General features: G+C 40.5%; 1 protein-coding gene across 5 annotated transcripts in view; it reads right to left on the bottom strand.

Moving 5' to 3' along the window:
* Positions 1-16,464, bottom strand: part of ECT2L (epithelial cell transforming 2 like) — an 89,877-nt gene that overhangs the window by 70,159 nt on the left and 3,254 nt on the right. For 3 of the 5 annotated variants that reach the window (XM_059889586.1, XM_059889590.1, XM_059889589.1), the window contains exons 1-2: positions 9,441-14,277; positions 4,565-4,656 (exon numbers count right to left, since the gene is read on the bottom strand). The gene's annotated coding sequence lies outside the window, so the exon portion shown is untranslated. Of the gene's footprint in view, positions 1-4,564; positions 4,657-9,440; positions 14,278-16,464 lie in introns of those variants that run through there. The other 2 variants (XM_059889587.1, XM_059889588.1) reach the window with 2 other exon arrangements.

Below are 16,464 nucleotides of genomic sequence, written 5' to 3'. Positions count from 1 at the left end.
TAAAGTAGTCCAGATAGTCTGGAAGAGCAAGAGAAGGAGATGTGTTTCTAGATATCAAGACTTATAATAGGGAGGGATAAATAGGGAGTTTGGGATTAACATACACACAATACTGTATATAAAATACATACAGTATTTCTTATTGTATCTATGAACCTACTTAATAGCACAAGGAACTATATTCACTGTCTTGTAATAACCTATGGTGGGAAAGAACCTGAAAAAGAATGGTGGTGGTGGTGTAGTCGCTAAGTCATGTCCAACTCTTGTGATTCCATGGACTGTATCCTGACAGGTTCCTCTGTCCATGGAATTTTCCAGGCAAGAATACTGGAGTGGGTTGCTATTTCCTCCTCCAGGGGCTCTCCCCAACCCAGAGGTCAAACCTGGGTCTCCTGCATTGGAGGCAGATTATTTATTGACTGAGCCACAAGGGAAGCCCTTGTGGAGCTTTTTAAAAACTTAATTATAGTTGATGTACAAAGCTATGTTAGTTTCAGGTGTACAGCAAAGGTTTGTGTGTATATATATATATATAAACTGTATCACAACTATGGGCTTCCCTGGTAGCTCAGATGGTAAAGAATCCGCCTGCAATGCAGGAGACTGCCTGCAACACAAGAGATGCAGGTTTGATCCCTGAGTCAGGAATATCCCCTAGAGAAAGAAATGGCTAATGGCTACCCACTCCAGTAATCTTGCAGGGAAATCCCATGGACAGAGGAGCCTGGGAGCTACAGTCCATGGGGCTGCAAGAGTTGGACACAACTGAGTGACTAAATCACAATCACCACTACATCACAACTATATCTTATTTTTTTTTAAAAAAAGGATATATTGTATAGCATGGGGGATTACAACCATTACCTTGTAATAACTTTTAATTGAGTATAATCTATAAAACTGTTGAATCACTATGCTATACACCTGAAATGAAAACATTGCAAATCAATTATACTTCAATAAAAAATTAATATAAAAAAGACTTTATAAAGCTGCAGTAATACAATAACATGGTATTAGCATGGGGACAGACAACTAATCACAGGAGCAGAAGAGAAAATCCAAAATAGCCTCATGTAAATCAGACACTTCTTAGATGACAAATCAAAGAGGAAGAGAGAGATTTTTTCATTTATAGAAAAATAGAATATCTATTTTAAAAAGAGAAAAGCAAGTGGACCCCTTTCTCATACCATACCACACACACATCAGAATCTGGAGGCTTTTTATATATAAAATCAATTACTTATGGTTTGTGAGTGCCTAGAAGACAAAATTAAGAACAATGGATGAGGTCAGAGGGATGGATTTTGGCTCAGTCTAAGTAGGAAAATAATCACTTCAGCAGCATTAGCTGTCCCAGGAGATTATGTCCATTACAGAAGGCATTAAAACACAAATTGGATGACTGCTTCTCAGTGAAATTATAGCTGAGGTTCAAGCATCAGAAATGTTTAAGTTTCTAAGCAACCTCTGTTGCTATAAATACCAAGAAGAGAGGGAACAATGTGAATTTCTTTAGCCTGGAGTAGCTGAGGAAAATTTTTTGGCAAGTCAGAAAAATCTGAAAATAAGACAAACACTGGTGGTGCCTCTACACTTATTACACTTAAGTCAGATAGAAGCATATTTTAAAAATGAGTATCTCAGAAAGGCATGCACCATATTAGGAAGGGCAGCATGACATGGTGAGCACCAAATTTGGACTCCTGCTCTGATCTCCCCCAAACTGAAGCTTTTAGAGGCTTTTCTGGTGGTCAAGTGGTTAAGACTCCTTGCTTCCCATTGAAGGGGGCATGGGTTTGATTCCTGGTCTGGTAACTAAGATCCCAAGTGCCATGTGGACACAGCCAAAAGGAAAAAAAATTGAAGCTTCACAGATAATTTCATTTCTGGGCCTCAGTCTCATGTGTGAAGCAAGGCAGTGATGTGTCTTGGCAAACCACACTACAACAATGTTCAGGAAAAATCCTCATGGCAATGTGGAAAATTAATACCTCCCTCTGAATCAACATTAAATGAAAACAAATCCTTAGTTTCATAAGATGCCCAGCTGTTGTTACGTGAAATGTCTCTAAAGAGTCAACATAAGGGATTTTTATTTAGCAAGTCCTCAGAATTATTATCCTCTGTGGTAAGGGATTTGCTGAATTACAAAATGAGCATAACATTGCAGAAAGAATAGTTACTATCTCTGCTGGTGTGCTTCAATATGTGGATATAGTACATCATATGTATATATAAATACAGACTCAGATGCAAATTCCCACAGGATTATATTCATTCTCTTAGATTAATATTTTACTTCATTGACTAGTTATTTGACCGAGGGAGACAGCATGCTGGCAATCACTACTTCTTTAAATTGAATGATTTCTTTTCACAATCTAGCATTTAAAATCTCCCCAAGTAGTAGCTCCATAAGATATTAATAGGTATTTCCCAGAAAAAGAGGATATGTGGTTAATATGCCTGGAAATGATTGATGGAACAAAATTAAAATTGTTTTTTTATTATTATTATTATTTTTTGCAGGACGTTTTAGAAATTTAGTACGTTGATGTCCATAGTCAGCCTCCAGGAAAAGGATATAATATGTAGCATTTCCCTTGTTCATTGTTATAGGAGCCTATCATGAAGAGTATTAGTTATCTGATGTGGGTAACATGGTAGGTATCTAGTGCTATGTAACAAATGGTCCCAAAACTTAGTTGCATTAAAAAAACATTTATGGGACTTCCCTGGTAGGTCAGTGGCTAAGAGTCTGAGTTCCCAAGGCAGGCAGCCCAGGTTTGATCCCTGGTCAGGGAATTAGATCCCACAGGCCCCAACTAAGAATTCACATGTACCAACTAAGAATATGCAAGCCACAACTAGAGTGAAGATCTTGGGTGCTGCAACCAAAAAATAAATAAACATATTTTTTTTAAAAAAAGCATTTATTCTGTCATAGTTTCCATGAGTCAGGGGTCAAGCATGGCTGGCTTAACTAGGTTCTCTGGTTCAGGATCTCTCACAACCCAAGTGTCAGCAGGGGCTTTTGTCATCACAAAGCTGAACTGTGGAAGGAGCCACTTCCAAGCTTGGTAGAGGGCTGTCAGCAAGATTCAGTTCCTCACAGACTGTTGGAACAAGAGTTCCTTGTATGTTGGAGGCTCCCCTTCCAGCTGGGTTTTCCATAGCTTAGCTCACAAAATGGTAAGCAAGCTAGAGGGTAAAAGAGGGCAGGCAAGATGGAAGCCAGAGTCTGTGACAAAATCCCAGAACTAATCTCAGAAGTAATACACCATCACTTTTGATTAGTCAGAGCAGGGGTCAGTAAACATGGTCAGCAGGGCGTATTTGGCCTACAGCCTATTTTTGTAGTTTTATTGGAAGACAGCTAATCACATTTATTTACATATCAGCTCTGGCGGCTTTTGTAGTATAACAACAGAATTGAGTATTTGGGAAAGAAACGATGTGGCCCGCAGAGCTAAAAATATTTACTACCAGGCCCTTTACAGAAAAAGTTTAGCAACACCTGCATTAGAAACAATTCTAGCTCACACTTGAGGGGAGGAGTTTCACAAGGACAGGAATACCAGGAGGCTGGGGTTGTAGGGAGTCATTTTAGAAGCTGCCTATCACATAGTGCCTGCCAACAGGTAGAAAGTGTGAGTTGCTCAGTCATGTCTGACTTTCACAACCCCATGGACTGTAACCCACTAGGTTCTTCTGTCCATGGAATTCTCCAGGCAAGAATACTGGAGTGGGTTGCTCTTTCTGACTCCAGGGGATCTTCCCAACCCAGGGATCGAACCCACGTCCCTTATGTCTTCTGCATTGGCAAGCGGGTTCTTTACAACTACCACCACCTGGGAAGCCTGCCAACTGTTAGGGACTTGATAAGTACTTGCTGAGTGAGTAAATGAGTAATTCTACCACATCTACCAATTTTCTAAAAGTTGCTAACCAAGAAAAAGCCCAATTCCTTCACTGATTATTAGCGTCTGACAATTGCATTCCAGTCTATCTTAGTTTGCCGATTCCTAGAATGTCGATGTTCACTCTTGTCATCTCCTGTTTGACCACTTCCAATTTACCTTGACTCATGGACCTAACATCCCAGGTTCCTATGCAATATTGCTCTTGACAGCATCGGACCTTGCTTCTATCACCAGTCACATCCACAACTGGGTGTTGTTTTTGCCTTGATTCAATCCCTTCATTCTTTCTGGAGTTATTTCTCCACTGTCTCCAGTAGCATACTGGGCACCTGGGGAGTTCATCTTTTAGTGTCCTATCTTTTTGCCTTTTCATACTGTTCATGGGGTTCTCAAGGCAAGAATAATGAAGTGGTTTGCCATTCCCTTCTCCAGTGAACCACATTCTGTCCGACCTCTCCACTATGACCTGTCCATCTTGGGTGGCACCACACGGCATGGCTTAGTTTCACTTTGTTAGACAAGGCTGTGGTCCGTGTGATCAGATTGGCTAGTTGTCTGTGATTGTGGTTTCACTCTGTCTGCCCTCTGATGCCCTCTCTCAGTGCCTACCGTCTTACTTGGGTTTCTCTTACCTTGGACGTGGTGTATCTCTTCACGCTGCTCCAGCAAAGTGCAGCCACTGCCCCTGACCTTGGGCACAGGGTAGCTCCTCTTGGAGGAATCCCTTAGAAGAAATGGAGTAGCCATCATAGTCAACAAAAGAGTCTGAAATGCAGTACTTGGATGCAATCTCAAAAATGACAGAATGATATCTGTTTGTTTCCAAGTCAAACCATTCAATATCATGGTAATTCAAGTCTATGCCCTGACCAGAAACGCTGAAGAAGCTGAACAGTTCTATGAAGACTACAAGACTTTCTAGAACTAACACCCAAAAAAGATGTCCTTTTCATTATAGGGGACTGGAATGCAAAAGTAGGAAGTCAAGAAACACCTTGAGTAACAGGCAAATTTGGCCTTGGAGTACAGAATGAAGCAGGGCAAAGGCTAATAGAGTTTTGCTAAGAGAACACATCAGTCATTGCAAACACCCTCTTCCAACAACACAAGAGAAGACTCTACACATGGACATCACCAGATGGCCGAAATCAGATTGATTATATTCTTTGCAGCCAAAGATGGAAAAGCTCTATACAGTCAGCAAATACAAGACTGGGAGCTGACTGTGGCTCAGATCATGAACTCCTTATTGCCAAATTCAGACTGAAATTGAAGAAAGTGGAGAAAACCACTAGACCATTCAGGTATGACCTAAATCAAATCCCTTATGACTATACAGTGGAACTGAGAAATAGATTTAAAGGACTAGATCTGATAGACAGAGTGCCTAATGAACTATGGATGGAGGTTCGTGACATTGTACAGGAGACAGGAATCAAGACCATCCTCAAGAAAAAGAAATGCAAAAAAGCAAAATGGTTGTCTGAGGAGGCCTTACAAATAGCTGTGAAAAGATGAGAAGTGAAAAGCAAAGGAGAAAAGGAAAGATATACCCATTTGAATGCAGAGTTCCAAAGAATAGCAAGGAGAGATAAGAAAGCCTTCCTCAGTGATCAATGGAAAGAAAGAGAGGAAAACAATAGAATGGGAAAGACTAGAGATCTCTTCAAGAAAATCAGATACCAAGGGAACATTTCATGCAAAGATGGGCTCGATAAAGGACAGAAATGGTAGGGACCTAACAGAAGCAGAAGATATTAAGAAGAGGTGGCAAGAATACACAGAACTGTACAGAAAAGATCTTCACGACCCAGATAATCACGATGGTGTGATCACTCAACTAGAGCCAGACATCCTGGAATGTAAAGTCAAGTGGGCCTTAGGAAGCATCACTATGAACAAAGCTAGTGGAGGTGATGGAATTCCAGCTGAGTTATTTCAAATCCTGAAAGGTGATGCTGTGAAAGTGCTGTACTTCAATATGCCAGCAAATTTGGAAAACTCAGCAGTGGCCACAGGACTGGAAAAGGTCAGTTTTCATTCCAATCCCAAAGAAAGGCAATGCCAACGAATGCTCAAACTACCACACAATTGCACTCATCTCACATGCTAGCAAAGTAACGCTCAAAATTCTCCAAGCCAGGCTTCAGCAATATGTGAACCGTGAATTTCCCAATGTTCAAGCTGGTTTTAGAAAAGGGAGAGGAACCAGAGATCAAATTACCAACATCCTCTGGATCATGGAAAAAGAAAGAGAGTTCCAGAAAAACATCTATTTCTGCTTTATTGACTATGCCAAAGCCTTTGACTGTGTGGATCACAATAAACTGTGGAAGATTCTGAAAGAGATGGGAATACCAGACCACCTGACCTGCCTCCTGAGAAATATGTATGCAGGTCAGGAAGCAACAGTTAGAACTAGACATGGAACAACAGACTGGTTCCAAATAGGAAAAGGAGTACGTCAAGGCTGTATATTGTCACCCTGCTTATTTAACTTATATGCAGAGTACATCATGAGAAATGCTGGGCTGGAGGAAACACAAACTGGAATCAAGACTGCCAGGAGAAATATCAATAACCTCAGATATGCAGACACCACCACCCTTATGGCAGAAAGTGAAGAAATAAAGAGCCTCTTGATGAAAGTGAAAAAGGAGAGCAAAAAAGTTGGCTTAAAGCTCAACATTCAGAAAGTGAAGATCATGGCATCCGGTCCCATCACTTCGTTGGAAATAGATGGGGAAACAGTGGAAACAGTGTCAGACTTTTTTTTCTGGGCTCCAAAATCACTGCAGATGGTGATTGCAGCCATGAAATTAAAAGACGCTTACTCCGTGGAAGGAAAGTTATGACCAACCTAGATAGCATATTCAAAAGCAGAGACATTGTCAACAAAGGTCCGTCTAGTCAAGGCTATGGTTTTTCCAGTGGTCATGTGTGGATGTGAGAGTTGGACCATAAAGAAAGCTGAGCACTGAAGAATTGATGCTTTTGAACTGTGGTGTTGGAGAAGACTCTTGAGAGTCCCTTGGACTGCAAGGAGATCCAACCAGTCTATCCTAAAGGAGATCAGTCCTGAATATTCATTGGAAGGACTGATGCTGAAGCTGAAACTCCAATACTTTGGCCACCTAATGCGAAGAGCTGACTCATTTGAAAAGATCCTGATGCTGGGAAAGATTGAGGGCTGGAGAAGGGGACGACAGAGGATGAGATGGCTGGATGGCATCACCGACTCGATGGACCTGGGTTTGGGTGGACTCTGGGAGTTGGTGATGGACAGGAGGCCTGGAGTGCTGTGATTCATGGGGTCCCAAAGAGTCGGACAGGACTGAGTGACTGAACTGAGTCTGTACCTCTTCTTGTGTGTAACTGGATCCAACAAACATAATAAGTAACAAAACCAAAGTGGGGAGGGGAACATGTCATAAATACTGTATTTACTATCCTTTTTTTGAACAGCTACTCTGGCACGGTGCTAGTCACTCTTTCCTACACATAAGCTCATATATTTCTCATATTCACCTTGAGAGTTTGATTACAGACAAGAAGAACAGGGTAAAGAAAATCATCTATGGACACACAGGCAGTAATTGGCTATCAAATTTAAAGATTATACTGGATTTTTCCTAATATGTGAGTGTAACTTTAATTTGATATATGACCACTATGGGTTAATTTGGAAACATACTTTCTATTCCGTGACTGACTATTCTTTATAACTGACATATCTATTAGAAACTTAGCAATTGACACTGGTACCTCCATGCTTAGTGAAAGAAAAGGGGGTGATTCATATGATAATCAAAGTCAGACTAAAGGGTGAAAGGGCTGGACAATCACCAGTCCATACAGAGAGCTATAAATCATCACTGGGCTAAATCAGAACCATGTTGTCTTAACTATGTTTCCACAGGTGACTGGTTACACAGTTGGAGGAATGTAAATTACTCTGGTTCTGCTCCACAGGACAAGACACTGACTTGGAGTGGAAACTGGAAACAAAACATTGTTCCCTGGCACAGAGGTACCTACATTTGAGTACATTGTCAATTCACACTGCAAGTTGTACAATGACTCATTTATTATCTAAATTTTGATTCTTTAAATATGCCTCCTCTTGGGTTGTATGGTTCTAAAGACTGCAAAAAGAACAGGTGTAGAGAAAGAGTGTGATTCATGAAAAAATAGAAATGAAAGATAATTCTAGTTAAATGTCCAATATGCAGGGCATGTAAAAACAAGACACTTGAATGTCAACTTGTATATAATTTTTATTAAATGCACAAATAAATGATGAAAATAACAGCATGTTTTGAGGAAATCTGCCCTATTAATAGCATAGAAGGGGATAGGAAATACCATACTTGTGAGCCAAAACTGCTGCTGCTCAGTGGCTTCAGTAGTGTCCTATGCTTTTCGACCCTATAGACTGCAGCCTGCCAGGCTCCTCTGTCCATGGGATCCTCCAGCAAGAATACTGGAGTGTGTTGCCATGGACTCCCCTCCAGGGGATCTTCCCAACTCAGGGATTAAACCCACGTCTCTTGAGTTGCAGGCAGATTCTTTACCCCTGAGCCACCGGGGAAACCCATGAGCCCAAACTGGACATATTCAAATGATGAATTTGCTCACTGATAGAGAAGTTTACAGTTATAAACATTAAAATTATAACAAGCGACTGTACTATTTAAATTCATTTGAGAAAAAAAAAAAAAAACAATTATTGTTGTTCTAAAACTTTCACGTCTCAAGCCTTACTTTCTTTCATGGAAATAATGGTTTTTGGAGCACGATTTTTGAGGTTCTTATGGTGCACAAAGGTCAAGATGGGCTTGAAAACAATTACACGGGTTGAGCTGCACTTGAATACAAGCGATGTCTGGATATTCTGTTCTGGTATATGGCAAGATTTATTAATAAGTACAGCATAAGTATTTTTAAAAGGATAAATATTAAGTACCATGATTTGATCCTATTGACCTATTTACGAATATAATCTTATTCATCAAATCTCAGCATATTAACTTTTCAAAACTATGCAGTTCTAACCATGAACTGTACTCGCAGGTTCTTTGTGTTTCTCCTTTGCTACCCCACGCCCACCCCTTCCACTCTCCACATTTCTGACTCCGCGGAAGGAAGAGGGCGAGAACTAGCCAACGAAGGGTAGGAGTCGTTGTGAGTGAGTTCAGAATCCTACGAAAATCAGTGTTTTCCGAAGTGCTAAAGAACGTGACTTCATCTCTACCCCCAAATGCGTGCTCTGCAGAAGCTAAGAGTTTACTGACAACGGCCCAGTTCAAACCTGACCCTAGGCAGGGATAGTTTCATTCCTCCCAAGCGCCACTTCTGGGCGCTGGTTCCCCAAGGCCACGGAAGGGGAGCCCAGAGAGGGCGCAGCTTAGGGTCTTCCCGAGGCTGCATCGGGAACTTAACCGCCCAGGCGCTGAACCCCGACGGCCCCAAGCAAAAGCTATGCGGCCCGGAAGGCAAGGGCTTTACCTCCAGGCGGTGGCGGAAAGACCCGGCCTCTGGCGGTTGCCTCCTCTTTGGATCGCGTGGAGGGGCGAGAGCAGGACGCCGGCCGCAGCCGGGGAAGGGGCGGGGGCCGGCAGCGCGCCGTTTCCATAGAGTCCCAACAACACGGCCCCGCCCCGTCCCGCAGGCGGCCCGGCAGCACCGGTATCGGGACCGGGTGGCCAGCTGTCCCTGCTGGGGAACTAGAAGCCGGGCGAACAACACCCCCATCATCAGGGCTGCACCGGATTCTGGCCAGGTCGGCGATCCTGCTCCTTTGTCACTCTCCAGGGAATTTGTGACAGGATCCCAGGAATCGCTATAGTCCTAGAAGCCCCTGAAGACGAAGAGCAGAGGAGCCAAACCCCAACAGGAGACTTGGATATTGAACCCATGTTTGCTTGGTCTCCAAGAAAGTCAGTAACTTTAAGGCTGTGTGATGCAAACGGTGGGATTTCTTAATCTTCAGCAAATCGTCCGATTATTTTAATACCTATTGCCAATTTTCACATTATACAAGAGATACCAAAGCCTGAACAATATCCTTCTTGATAAATTTTTATTGATTCTGGTCAAAATGCCTTTAAGTATTTATTGTGAAGCTTTTTTTTTTAATATGTAGATGAACAGTTACCACCAAGGAAAGATGTTCACATGAAAACTATGTTAGAAAACTATATGAATTGTGCCACCTAATTTTTGTAATTTTTCGAGTCCCCTGGTGGCTCAGATGGTAGAGAATCTGCCTGCCATCTGGGAGACCTGAGTTGGCTCCCTGGGTCGGGAAGATCCCAGGGAGAAGGGAATGGCTACCCACTCCAGTATTCTTCCCTGGAGAATTTCACTGACAGAGAAGTCTGACGGGCTACAGTCCATGGGATCGCAAAGAGTCGGATACTACTGGGGGACTACATTTTCTTTCACTTTAATTTTTGTAAATAAATGTTTAAGAACTCTGGAAGTGTGTGCTGCTGCTCTTACTGCTAAGTCGCTTCAGTCGTGTTCGACTCTGTGCGACCCGATAGACGGCAGCCCACCAGGCTCCCCCGTCCCTGGGATTCTCCAGGCAAGAACACTGGAGTGGGTTGCCATTTCCTTCCCCTATGCAGGAAAGTGAAAGTGAAGAGTGAAAGTGAAGTCGCTCAGTCGTTCCTGACTCGCAGCGACCCCATGGACCGCAGCCCACCAGGCTCCTCCGTCCATGGGATTTTCCAGGCAAGAGTACTGGAGTGGGTTGCCATTGCCTTCTCCGGGAAGTATGTGAACAAATGTTAAATGGTTTGCTCTGGTAGTACTTTAACAAAATCCAATTTTAAGTAAAAATTTTCTACAGTAAACATGTGTGTTAAGTCGCTTCAGTTGTGTCTGACTCTATGAGACCCTATGGACTGTAGCCCACCAGGCTCCTCAGTCCAAGGGATTCTCCAGGCAAGGATACTGAAGTGGGTTACCATTTCCTTTTCCAGCCGCCAAGAGATTGAACCTTTGTCTCTTGCATCTCCTGCTTCTCTAGGACCGCCTGCATTGGCAGCCCAGGTTCTTTACCACTAGCGCCACCTGGGAAAGTAAATACTAACATCTGTATAATAAATTTTATTATAATTAGGTTTTGTTCTAATCCAAGTACCTCATGTTTTTTTCCTGTTGTCTTTTAACATGTTTAAGTTGTGTGAAAGGATACAAATTAGATAAACTAAAAATCTGTCACCTGAGACCCACATGGAGTTCCTTGACACAAAGGACCAATGAACCAACTGAACAAACAAGGTCAATCTACTGCTCTGTCACTAAGCCACAGGAAACAGCTTTTTCTTTACTCTGTCTCAGGACTCATCCAAGAAAAACATGTCAAATGACAGAGTTTCCTTTTGCTCTGTCAGACCTAGGATGCTCTTGCCCCTGGAATCCCTATCCGCTAATCCCAACAGAAAAGTTTTGAAGGTTGCATTTAATGCTCTGGTGACTTTCTCATTTTTAAAAGGGGTATTAAAAAGCTGATTAGATAAACTGACCAAAATTCTTTCAACTCAGAATGCCAAAATTTACTGAAATTGAGATTTTTTAAAAATAGTGTCCAGTGGGTCCCTGCCCTCCCCCATCTCCATTTAGGTGCTTGTTTCTGTGGCCTGGAGACTAGGTGGAAGAAGCATGGGCCTATTTTACAAGGTGAAGGCAAGTGAGCTACAAGTGAATAAACAAAATGTGGCATATCAATACAATAGAACATGATTCAGCCAGGAAAAGAAGTATTGATACATGCTACAGCATGGATGAAACTTGAAATCTTGAAAACATTATAGGAGTTAAAGAAACCAGTCACAAAAGCTGTGTATGGTATAATTCCATTGATAGAAAATGTCCAGAATTGGCAAATCCATGGAAACAAAAAGTAGATTACTGTTGCCAAGTGCTGAAGGGTTTGGGAGATAGGGAGTGACTGCTAATGAGTTTCTTTCTGAGGTGACGAAAATGTTCTAGCTAGAATTAAATCATGGTGATGGATGCACAACTCTGAATCTACTAAAAACCACTGAATTATACACTTTAAAAAGGGAAAATTTTTATGGCATATGAATTATTTCAATCAGTTCAGTTCAGTCACTCAGTTGTGTCCAACTCTTTGTGACCCTATGAACCACAACACACCAGGCCTCCCTGTCCATCACCAACTCCTGGAGTCCACCCAAACCCATGTCTGTCGAGTCGGTAATGCCATCCAACCATCTCATCCTGTCTTCCCCTTCTCCTCCTGCCCTCAATCTTTCCCAGCATCAGGGTCTTTTCAAATGAGTCAGTTCTTCGCATCAGGTGGCCAAAGTATTGGAGTTTCAGCTTCAACATCAGTCCTTCCAATGAACACTCAGGACTGATCTCCTTTAGGATGGACTGGTTGTATCTCCTTGCAGTCCAAGGGACTCTCAAGAGTCTTCTCCAACACCACAGTTCAAAAGCATCAATTCTTCAGTGCTTAGCTTTCTTTATAGTCCAACTCTCACATCCATATATGACCACTGGAAAAACCATAGCCTTGACGGACATTTGTTGGCAATGTAATGTCTCTGCTTTTTAATATGCTGTCTAGGTTGGTCATAACTTTCCTTCTAAGGAGTAACCATCTTTTAATTTCATGGCTGCAGTCACCATCTGCAGTGATTTTGGAGCCCAGACAAAATAAAGTCAGCCACTGTGTCTACTGTTTCCCCATCTATTTCCCATGAAGTCATGGGACCTGGAGACTAGGATCTTAGTTTTCTGAATGTTGAGCTTTAAGTTTTCTGAATGATCTTAGTTTTCTGAATGTTGAGCTTTAAGCCAACTTTTTCACTCTCCTCTTTCACTTTCATCAAGAGGCTCTTTAGGTCTTCTTCACTTTCTGCCATAAGGGTGGTGGTGTCTGCATATCTGAGGTTATTGATATTTCTCCTGGCAATCTTGATTCCAGTTTGTGCTTCCTCCAGCCCAGCATTTCTCATGATGTACTCTGCATATAAGTTAAATAAGCAGAGTGACAATATACAGCCTTGATGTACTCCTTTTCCTATTTGGAACCAGTCTGTTGTTCCATGTCCAGTTCTAACTGTTGCTTCCTGACCTGCATACAGGTTTCTCAAGAGGCAGGTCAGGTGGTCTGGTATTCCCATCTCTTTCAGAATCTTCCACAGTTTATTGTGATCCACACAGTCAGAGGCTTTGGCATAGTCAATAAAGCAGAAATAGATGTTTTTCTGGAACTCTCTTGCTTTTTCGATGATCCAGTGGATGCTGGCAATTTGATCTCTGGTTCCTCTCCCTTTTCTAAAACCAACTTGAGTATGGCAAAACCAATACAGTATTGTAAAGTAAAAAATAATAATAATAATAAAATAATAAATAAATAAAACCAGCTTGAACATCTGGAAGTTCACGGTTCACATATTGTTTAAAAGCTAATGTTAATATTAATAAGTACTGACTGCTGAACATTACTGGTGTCAACTATTGTGCTAAAGATCTTATATGTACATGTTTTACTTCCTCAGTACAGCCATTACAAGCTGGTTATTAACCACATTTTTCTAGGTTAAAAAAAACACAAACTGAGTAAACACACATGAACCTAAAGCTAAGGGGCAGAATGGAGATTCAAACCAAGGTCTAAGTAAGATCAAAGCCTAGGCTCTTTTTCACTATATCAATATTTAAATGTGCACAAGGTACAAGGTTTGCAAGAAAGGTACAGAACCTCAATTTTCTAAATACAGTTTACCCTTTGAGGATTGAGCCAGCCCTTGTATTCCCAGACTGAAGACTGTAAGTTTATCTAAAACAGAGAGACTGTTTTTAATTTAAAACAATCACTTTATTAAAAATAGCAAATTTCACAAATATTCATTCAACATTTTGTTGTCACTGGCCACTGGAAAACACACCAGGTGTGTGTACTGATTGTCTAATGTAAACTGAAGCTGGGCTGCCACAAAAAGCCTGTGCATCATCAACTTATCAACAGTGGAATAAGTCTGATGAGCTCAGGAAGGATAAATCCTTCAGCCCCATCAACATTTAGCACAGTGCATTTCAAGTATAAACCCGTAAGGCAACAATATTAAGCATAGCAGCAAAAGCTCTGTATCACATTTCCTGATTAAGCCTTCAACAAGGCCTAGACCTCCAGTTAGGTGAATTATGGCAAGTCAAGTTTACTAAAAGCAGCATGTGAAAGCAATCACTGTATTTGCACTTTAATTACTTTAATTCCTTATTGTGGAAGATGATTCTGCTACTGGATTCAGCTGGAAAAGTAAATAGTGCTGCTTTTCTTCAAACCACGAGACAGCAACTGAATTTTATTTTAGCTGGTGGAAGTATTTGGAACATCTTGTGCATCTGCCAAATGGAGTTTTTGTCTGAAGTCATCAGTTAAGAACATTTTCATTCTCTAATGAGTACTTCTTTTACATTTCTGGAAATTACATTCAAGAGCTAAGAGACAGAGGTATTAGAAAAAGAAATATGTTTAAAGAGAAAGTGCCTATGCTGTTATTGAGAAACTTGGATGTGGTAAGACGGTCTTTAAATGTAGTGAAGTATTTTACTATGTCTAGAATTTGAAGACTTAAAGTCACTGATTCAAGACTGTGTTCCTGGTTCTAACAGAGTACAAAATGACTTTAATGCAGCAAGAATCATCTTCATGGTAAATATGAAAATATGAAAACTTACTGGATTAACAAAATTCACTTGAGAAGACAACACCACTTTATGATCCTTGGGAAGATAATTTCTTTTTGAAAGTCCAAAAGAATAAAATAGAAGAAAATCATCATAGTTCTAAAACCTTTCCTATAATCCTCTGAACTATTCTTCAAGAAGACTGGAAATAGGATAGAATTCCTGCAAAGTTTATTCCCTATCCTTCTAATCACTGCCTTTCATTTTCCTCTTTCACCTATATGATCCACTTACCACCTGTTTTTCAAGACCCAGTTCAAACAATGATCTAGATATACCGGGGACAACTAAATGCTAGCAATACATGTGTAGCAGATGTTTGCAAAAAATGTACAGACATGAGCTCTGCTGTCAAAGATATTCTCGTTCGGTTGGAAGCTTGAAATTTAACACATATAAGATGAAACAAGGCAGAATGCTAGTCTGAGGTACAAACAAAATGCTTTATGAATGTGGTCAGCTTGAGTGTTATTTGATAAGGAGAAAGGGTAGGCCAGAGTAACTCTAGGTAGAAAGTACAACCTGAACAAAGGCATTAAGGTGAGCATAAATTTGAGCATCCAGAGAATCAACTTGATGGGAATGAAAAATAATGAAAAACATAACAGGACGAATATGTTGCGATCAAATTATTGAGAGCCTTTAAAAAGTCTGACACAGTGAAAAACTTGGTAAGAAACAGGAATGGCAAGATAAAAGTGATGTTTTAGGAAGAATAACTTAGTGGCAATGTCTAAAGTCTACAGTGGTACTGTCCAGCAGAAATATAATGAAAGCAACAGATACAGTTTTAAAATATACTTATTTATACTAATAATTAGAAAATTATCATTTCACGAGTAATCTTTATAAAAACATTAAGATACTTTACATTCTTCTTTTCAGTCTAAATCTTTGAAAGTAGGTGTGCACATTATACTTATAGCATATTTCAATCCATATTGGACACAATTCATGTGCTCAGTAGATAACCTGGCTAGTGGTTGTCATATTCAACAGTGCAACTCTATAGAGTTTCCAGAGAACAGAAATTTGAAATATTATAGAATCAGGTGATGAGGGTAGAGAATGAAAGAATATAAAACAGAACTGATAATGCCTGACAACTAACTGTAATTAAGAGAGAGCAAGTAATTTCATGTCCCTGTCCAGTTAAATGGCAGACAGTGCCATGACTGATTAGCAATATCTGCTATAGTAATAGAAAGGATTTTTAAATAATCTTGAACATTAAAAAAAATAGGGGCACTGATAACAGGGCTATGTTTGACCACTTATCATCATTCTTAGCAGGCAGAGACTTTTCTACTTGTTCTGTCAGGGACTGTAGCCTTTTCTTAGGCTCTCTAAATAACTAATAAAAATTATTCAATCCTATCTATTGCTCAGCAGATAATAAACTGCTCTTTCTTCTGTATGTAGATTCCAGAAAACACTGCTCACAGATATCCAGGGATATATTTCAATTACCTAAAATCTTTGGGAAGATATTTTAATTATTTTTTTCATAATATATATGGGGGAAAGAAATATATAAAAATTATTTTCTTCCCTCTCCTTCTCTCTTTTCCAAAGCCCAATACCCTGTAGATTAGAAACCAGTTTTTCTATGTCATGTCCAAATCCCAATACTTTTTTTTTCAAATGTGTCCTAAGTTTAGCTTAACAACTGGAACCTAATATGAAGGATAAAAAGAACACTGCATTGCACCCACCTTCCCCTATTTAATGCCCCAAAATAGTTGAATGTACCTCATTCTGGTGCTCCTAAAAGTTGTAACAATGAAACATCGTTTCA

Source organism: Bos taurus, chromosome 9 (assembly GCF_002263795.3).
Source record: "Bos taurus isolate L1 Dominette 01449 registration number 42190680 breed Hereford chromosome 9, ARS-UCD2.0, whole genome shotgun sequence".
In the NCBI taxonomy this organism is placed as follows: domain Eukaryota; kingdom Metazoa; phylum Chordata; class Mammalia; order Artiodactyla; family Bovidae; genus Bos; species Bos taurus.
This window is presented reverse-complemented; position numbering and strand designations above follow the sequence as displayed.